Source organism: Brachyistius frenatus, unplaced genomic scaffold (genome assembly GCF_029030835.1).
Source record: "Brachyistius frenatus isolate BFR_SWC_R1_liver_20210118 unplaced genomic scaffold, ASM2903083v1 Contig_10, whole genome shotgun sequence".
Lineage (NCBI taxonomy): Eukaryota > Metazoa > Chordata > Actinopteri > Embiotocidae > Brachyistius > Brachyistius frenatus.
In genome coordinates, this window is record NW_027210609.1 from 4,363,859 (window position 1) to 4,373,216 (window position 9,358).

The following is a 9,358-nucleotide window of genomic DNA, read 5'->3' on the forward strand; positions in this document are numbered from 1 at the left end:
AACAAGACAGACAAGAGATGAATAATTTCAAAATTAAACAGGAAGCACAAATCCTAGACTGAACTCAAGACCACCAAACTACAAAAGTAAAACCTGGCTGAAATAAAGGACATATTATTCCACAATGCTTTTGTCCCTGAGGCTGTTTTTTTTTTTTTTCCCCTGCAAGTTTACTGGATGTTTGGTTCTCTTTCAAACGTCATTTATTCATTTCTGACAACAAAAAAACCCCACTAGGCAAACCAAACTGCACCCCCGCCCCCCAGACGGAGCAGCAGCCAGCCTGCCAGACGCAGGCCCCTTCGGCCTGCTGCAGATCTAAATTACTGTAATCAGCGGATGAATAGCAATCAGCAGCCTTGTATCAGCTGCTGGCAGAACGCCTGACCCCCGGCTCTCTCCACCAATCAGACCGGCGCGTCCCATTCACAACTAATCATGATGTTCACTTGGAGCTCACCACTTCCCTCACATTTGATGGAGGAAGCGCTCTTCTCCTCGTTTTGTCTTTTTTGTGCCGGGCTGACCAGATTGATGACGCTGTGAAATGAAGCTCTTTCGTGTGCCTACATGTTGGCAGTCATGGTCTCCTACCTGGCACCAGCTACTGAGGATGTAGTTTGCGCAAAAGTAAAGTTTCGCTTTAAAAATCAGACTAATTTCTGCTAACGATGTGAGGCAGGAAACAAGCGATGCGCTAAATTGAACAGGTTTACAGGGATTGCAGCTCGTACCGAGGCCATCGCTGAGAATGAATCGAGCATGTGCTGGAAGAAAAGCTCACCGGCCTTAAAATCAGCTGTGTTACGGTCATATCAAAGTATTACTCACGACGAGACGGGGCCTTAAATACCACTGCATCGTCATGTGGGGGCTGTAATGGACCCAGGTGGACTTCAAATTCTAAAATCACAAAAATTACTCATGGTGGGATTTAAAAGACACGACGGATTCAAATGCGGCAACTAACATCACCCATAAAGAAAGACGAGGAAGAACAAAATGTCACGTGAAGACAAAAGAGGGGCTCCCGAAGCGTCCTCGTTCCCATACAAACCCAGTCCATTCTCATTCCCAGCGCGACAAACACGAGGTCCCTTATGTCTTATCTCCTCGTAAGGAGGAAGGAGGGGGGGGGGGTTGGATGGAACAAGCACCGGACTTTCAACAGGGAGACCGTTGTTCAAGGCATGAAAAAGCAAAAGTTAAGGTGGATTTCTTTTAGGTAAGCCGAACCATGACCTTTTCCGAACCATAAGTAATATTTTTATTGAGGACTGAGTAGATAGAATTTGTTTGGTTTGCAGGCAAACTATCATGCAAAGATTATAAAAAAAAATAAAAAATAAAAAAAAATGTATGGTCTTAACATGTCTCTCTAGGAGCTGAATAAATAAAACGACCAAGCAACTTTTACTTTAGCAGAAAAGAAGGCCAAAGGGGTAGTAATAGGGTGATGATGATGGGGGGGGGCGTGAAGCTTATCTGCCCTGAACTAGAATGTCTTTGTCATGTGATTCACCCCCCCTCCCCCACCCCCACCCATCCTCTCCCCTCTCCTCCCCTCCCATCTCCACTCTCCCTTTTTTTTTTTTTGTTTACCCTCCCTTCCTCCCCCTTGACTCTTTCCCACCCTCCGCTCCCCGCCAGGGGTGGAACCCAGCGTTTATCTCTACCATCCAGCCCCGGTGTCTCCTAGCAACAGAGCATGGATCATTTAACTGCCCCTGCGTCCTCTACTTCATCCATCCAGTCGTTACATGCCACATACCAACTGCCTTTTCTCACATTTTCTGTGCTTATATTTTCATCTCCGATGCCTTAAAATCTCTCGTCTGATCCTGACGGGGTTGTGGTGGTTTTTTTTTTTTTTTTTTTTTCCTTGCTACTTGTCTGCCAGGCTTGCAGCACTCAAACCATATCAGTGCCACACTTGAGGGCAGACAGACAGGCAGGAGAGGCTTTTCTGTTGTGTTGTCACTCCAGGATTCAGCAGGTGCACACACACACACACACACACACACACACACACACACACACACACACACACACACACACACACACACACACACAATCAATGGGGGAAGACAGGACTTGGCCCTCAGTCTGAAAGGCCCTGGCAGAATCAATTAGCATTTAAATTAATGAAGCGCGTAATGAAGAGTGCTATCTCTTCTGCAGAAAGCCGACAGACAGGCGGAGAGCTGATTGTGAATCTGCGTCAGGAAGACACACTGAAAAGAGCATCAAAGATATTCAAATGGCCACTTCGACTTTTTTTTTTTTTTTTTTTTTTTTTTAAGGAAAAGTGCCAAATTAAAAGCGGAGCGGCTTTAAATAAACCCACAATATGTATGTAGTGTTAATATAATCACATTTCCATATAAAAAGTGCTATTCATAAAACACATAATTAAAGATAAAATGATTGTGTGGAAAAGCTCGTTTTTATCTTTCAATATGCGTCAGTGCCAATATGCTTAAAAAGAGGCTGCTTCCGGTGCAGATAATGCGGAGTGATTTACACAGACAGCAGACAGGAATTTGAGATCTTTTAGCAGTTCAAAATGTATTTTTCTATTACAATGTAGTTCATTAAAAATAAAATTAAAAAAAAGTACAAACACACTATAACATTATTGAAGCGAGATGGTGAGCCTCAAAAATATGACATAAATAAATCGTAAAATTTAAGCAGATAAAAATGTAAAAAAACAACAACAACACAGCTTTTCTTGTTGGTAAAAGGATAAAAACTCACTTACACACCGAGCAGTCTTTTTAGCTACCGCACCAACTCAGCTAACTTTCATGGTAAAACTACACGTGCTTTTGTAGGAATATTTTTTTCCATCTCGTCACGTGGTAATTACTGCCGCCGCTGAGCTGTGATCGTACTTTTTTTTTAAAACAGATTAAATTCGGTAACTTGTGCGACCCAACGAGCAGCTTGCTCACAAGCGAAACCCAAAACTGAGAGCGTACGGCTCCTTTTTGAATCAGGAAAACTAACCGTTTCAGTCTTAAACTTGGAATCAGTCAGCGGAGCAGGTGAGTGTTCAATAGGCGGGCAATTACCTTCTGTCCAAAGGTTTGCACACACAAAGACAGTCGGGAGGCAAACAGAGCTGCAAAGGCAAAATCTGAAAACCTGGTAATCACCGTTTACGGAAAGCTGGAAAGCTTAAATGCAAGAAGTGCAGACACAACCTGGCAACTAGGAGGAGGGAAGGCAGAGCGACGGTTTCTATACCTGACTGACTTGAGTGCTAAACAAGGCACAGGTGGGAACACAACACTGGAGGGAAACTGAACCACTGTTCCCTCAGTTTCCCTTTGCAGGAAGCAAAGTATCAATGACGCCGGAGACGCAAATGAACACAGGAAGTAGTCGACTTCACACTGAACTGGGCGGGACAGTTGTTAGCACGCGGTGGCAGCTATTTTGTTTTTGTTTTCAGGAGGTTTAAGATGTCAAAAATAGCCTTTTTTTTTTTTTCACTGACTTTGAATGTTTGTTTAATTTGGTTGCTTTAGATTATTGTCTAAACTAATAATCAAATTTGAGCCCTTTGATTCTAATAGTTTTAGTCGACGTAAAACAAAAACATTTCAGTTCAGTTTTCGTCATTGACATTTTCATCTCATTTTGGCGTTTATAATTTTCGTCTCGATCGCTTGCAGTGTAACTTATTGCAGTTTTTAATCCTTTTCGAAGGTTACTGGTAGCTCAAGTGAGTTTCGAGCCAATCTGAGTCATAGAAGTGCTCCGATTGTGAGTCATGCAACACCGTATGTGGAGAGAACAAATGGTGATTTTATAAGCAGAAACGGGGGCACCGTAATTCATACCACCTCTTTGCCACTGCGTGTGAAACACTGAAAGTGTCGCGAGGTACATGGGAAATGTTGCACCGCGAGAATAATTAAATGTAATAATAGAATAAAGTTGAGCTGAAGAGAATCCAAACTGAAGAGTAAAGTAAATTGCATTTTAATTGATTCCATCATCCGACTGAAGGTATCGGTCATAAACTGTGAGATGTATACATAAAAATAGTTTTCTGTTAAATCTACTGACTGGAGATTAAAAGTATAAATCTTTATACTTGCTTTTAATCCCCATTTTAAATGAGCTAATTTACACTATCATCTATTATGTCATATCTGTGATCCATCTGATAACCTTTTACTGCCTCCTTGCACTGGGACTGGATTATGGCTGCAGTGTGTTTGTGGCAAGAATCAGAGACACATAAACACACACACACACTGCTGGTTGCACTGCTCACACTCAGTGACAGACACTCTATCCCTTGAGTCACCACACACACACACACACACACACACACACACACACACACACACACACACACACACACACACACAAGGAGACAAACAGTGACACTTCAGAATGACAGCACGTCTCACACTGAACAAATCTGACTGTATGTTTACACAAAGTGATGCCTTCACACTTCAAAGGAGAAAAGGCGGGTTTCTGTGGGTTTCTGAATGCCTATGCGCACAGGCTGACACACACACACACACACACACACACACACACACACACACACACACACACACACACACACACACAAACCTTATCGCTACAACACAATAGATAGTGTGCTGAGTGACAATAGAGAGCTTTTAGCCTGAAGCGTGATGTTGGTGCAGGATTCTACATTTCAAAAACCCCACTGAGGGAGGGAGGACGGCCGGACTAACCCCTTCTCAACATGACTCATGACTCAAGACCAGAGCCCCTTCCAAACAACACATCACACACACACACACACACACACACACACACACACACACACACACACACACACACACACACACACACACACACGTTCCATCAGTGCCATCAAGACTCCCACCAGCCCCCAACTCCTTCACACACAAACACATGCATTAAACGCATCCACACTATAAAAACTGTGCAGGATTACACGAATTTGACATTTGCACAATGAAAGGAAAGGAAAACAGAAGAAAGGAAAGAAAAGGTAACAAAAAAAAAAACAAGGACAGGAAACAGAGGAGAAGAACAGCTGAACATGCAGCTGTGTCCTTCAGTTTCGCCCTCAAATGTCCAACACCTCGTTGCACCAGAGTCGTGATCGAGCACACGCAAATCCCAACATCCAATGAAGAACCACAACCTCGGTACACACCCGGCCACGTCATCGCCTCGTTGTCCCAGCTGTCGCTTCCCTTTACAGCATGCGCAGCGTACAGCAGCACCACCCGCGCTGCACTGCTGCCTCCAGGGGGGGGGGAGGGGGGGCTTTCCTGACCAGGACATGAGGATGGAAGAGAGAAGGGGAGACACGCGGGTGGACAGTAGTAATGATGACAGTGGGATGCCGGGGGGGGGGGGGGGGGGGGATTTAGCGAGTTCATCTCAAATATGTGTGTGTGTGTGTGTGTGTGTGTGTGTGTGTGTGTGTGTGTGTGTGTGTGTGTGTGTGTGTGTGTGTGTGTGTGTGTGTGTGTGTGTGTGTGTGTGTGAGTGTGTGAGTCAGGGTGGGGGACACCCCTGTGATCTCAGTGTGTCAGAGGATGATGTTGCTGCTGCTCTGTTGTGACAGAGCAACAGGACAGAGCACTTCATTCAGCTGCAGACAGACTGTGACAGGGCAGATAGCAGACAACGCTCAGAGAAACAGGGAGGAAACAGCAGCAGGAGGCCTGTTCCATGTTTTTTATTCAACAGGCAACTTCATTTCTAAACCGGCGCTAAGGCTGGTAAAAAAAAAACAGGAGAATACTGTATATTGTTTCAAGGCAAGACAATAGTTGCATAAACTATTTCATTTTTTTATGAATGAACGACAATTCAAAAATTCTAAAAAAAAATAAAATCTCCCTCTGTCCTCCATGACGTTGTAGAGAGAAATCGTCCTCATTAAATGTTAAACCGGTGATAATTAGAATTTAATCCGTTCGGTCAAAGAAAAATCAAGGATGTCTAAAAAAAAGCCGTATTAATAAATTATTGTATGTACTTTATGTATTTGGGAGGACAACAAAAAGTCCCTCAGCTCAGCCCCTGAAATTGTTGAGGACAACTACAGGAATCAAAAGATGGCGCCTTCTCACTTGAATGAAAATAGTTGGCGCTAGATTGGATCAGTGGGAGGCTGTGATGGTTATTCTGTTGTCGGAGGGTCAAGGTTTAGTTTAGTTTTCAGCTTCTGGGTCGTGCAGCTGGGTTGTGGGTTGAAGGGGACGTTTTTTTTCAGCATTAATGTGCCCGGTGAAATGAATTAATGGGTCTCGTTTCCCAAAATGTTAAACTGCACCGCCAACGCAATCATGACGCAATCGATCATTTTATATCAAATGGAACAAAGTAAAAGGAGTCACTTTCATGACAGGCCAACAGACAATTATCACCTGACTCTGAAGCTCCACAGAGATTTATTGATCGACAGACAGAGAGTGACACTCATCATTTTATATTTCTCCAAAGAGTTTGTGGGGACAGAAACTAGTGGACATTCATCGTCAAATGGCCAGAGACACAATTTCGAATAAATGATCACAATAACCCGGCGATATAATCGAATATATTATAAATATACTCCAAAGCTGCCTTTGTGAAACCTGCTGTTTGTTACTTGTCAGGAAGGCGTTGACTCAACTCTGTGGTAATTTGAAGCTCGTGCTGCTGTTGACTTGAATCACAATACAGCCAGGCCCTCCTGTGATTTTTGTCCATCCTCTCTGCACAATGTGTCTTTGTGAGCCGTCAGCAGCTGGAGATGTAGTACCGTCTCCTGCTGCTAGTCTGCACTGTTGCCTCAAGCCTCCTTTTCTTCAAGTCAGTAATTCTCTCTCGTTTTCTTTCTTTGTCTCTCTGTCTGCAGACATGAGACAACATCTCACACACACACACACACACACACACACACACACACACACACACACACACACACACACTTCTCCCCTCTCTCTCTCTCATTGCTCTGCCTCCCAATTATTGTGACCATGGCAACTATCTTGGAATAGGGCCTGTGGATACATTCACGATTACCAGGTCACTGCCTTGCAGCCTATCTGTTCTTCTATTGACACACGCACACACACACACACACACACACACACACGCACACACGCACACACACACACACACACACACACACACACACACACACGCACACACACACGCACACAGTCTCTCCACACCCAGACTCCTTCTAGCTGCTGTCGGCTCTAATCATCGGCCACTGAGGAGGCACAAAGCTCAAAAGAGAGAGCATAGAAAAATAACCATGGCAACAAATTTGAGGCAATTTCAGTAATAATATGAATTAGATGCCAAGCTGAATTATGTTGGGCAAGGAATAAAAAGCTCTCAATTCTTCTTTTGAAGTGAAGGGAATAAGAAAAAGCTGCAGTGCCTGTGTTACTGTTTATATATTTACGGTTTTATGTGGAAAAAGTGAGTTTTAGTTTGTCTTCGAAGACACTCTGATGACTTTGTTCTACCACGATGACACCGTTTCTATTTTAAGCAGGACACCACATTATGATGGCCAAAATAAGACGCACACACACACACACACACACACACACACACACACACACACACACACACACACACACACACACACACACACACACACACACACACACACACACACACACACACACACACACACACAGACAGTCACTCATACAGAATGAATGTCTGAGCATAAATGGCAGCTGGCAAAACAGGCTTAGCCACGCGTGAAAATCAACATGAATTCCCACTCGGCTGGAGCTTGATGTCCTGATGTGGCGCTGCCTGTGACCCGTGTCCACGTCCCCAGACACCCCTTCACACAGCGGACCGGAGAGCCGTGCCACTTCATGGGGCGGAAATAATCTCAGAACGGATCTCAGATGATCTAAAGTGTAACACGGCAGTATATCTGAGATGATGAGCAGATTATCTGAGATAACTTTCATGTCAACTGTTAAGTGTAATTTATTTTGAGAACTTCACCTCTTGAAATAGCCCATATATGTAATGCAATTTAATATATAGCCTGTCTTTATGGAAAGGTCACCATTTTTTTTTTTTTAAAGCATGAAAGAAATAAACATCGCATCAACTCAGTCCCTCAACAAAATGTTTGGCTGCATTCAAATATTGCAGTTTTACTTTCCAAAATGTGTGTTAACATCTAAATTTCATGAAATGTGCTTGGTGTGTTTTCAAAGCGTTCATTTTTTGGACTAAATTATTGAGGTTTTGTTCTGTCGTTTTAAAATGAACCTTTCAGGTCCCACAAAGCTTGCAAACATCACTAATATATAGACACTTTCTAATTTTCTAAAAATAAAATAAAAAAATAATTTTGTTGCTGATTTTGATTTGTTGACTAGATTTTGCAACTCCCTGCTAGAGATTAAGCTATTTTCTAAAGTTCTATCACTGTTATTGACACCTGATTGATGCACAAGTGTATTGCTGCCACGCCAAAAAAAGAAAAAAGATCAGTATCACTTTACAATTTTTCACGTTATAACAAGACACTTAAATGTTATTAGGACCTACAAACTTATCACGCTATCACGTGAAACATTTCATGTTACAACAAGATAAATAGTATATTGTTATAAAAAAGATAAGTTCATTGTAATTCAAGGCAATTTAACAATAATTTGTCAAATGTTACACAGGTATCTACATGAATTGAAAAAAAATCTGCTACCATTGACTCTGTGACTGTTAGGAGAGAAGAAATTGTGATGTGCACACAGTGCTGTGCAGACCACATTCACACTTCCTCCTGCTCTCTTGTTGGTGCAGGTGCATTATGTGGGGCAAACGGGATGAACTGATTCCCATGAGCAGAAAACGTACCATCAGACATACACATTCAGTCAGGAGCAGAAGAAAATCCCAACAGTTGTGTAATCATTTCACATCTGTTGTTTTTCCCTCTGACTGCAGACAGAAGCATCAATGCTGTAATTTAAACACAGTGTGCTGTTGGACGAGTAGAAATCCAAATCCAAACCTGTGGTCCTTACACAGGTATCTGCTGCACGGACACGTGCAGAGCTGCAACAACGAGTCAATCGACAGAAAAATAAATTACTTAAATTTAGCTTCTTAACCCTCCCGTGGTCCTAGGGTCAAAATGACCCGCAGCTGTGTTCAACCAAGTTCTATTTTATTTTTATATTTTTGGGGATCATTGATGATCTTCTTTAAAGAAACCCTAACAAGCCTCCTATAAAAATACAAATAAAAAATATAAAAATAAATTAAAACTGCAAGCAGTGATGTACGGGCCCTCGCACTCCCGCGCGCCGCCTCCCCGAAGCCGCCTCCCCGACGTGCAGCGCGC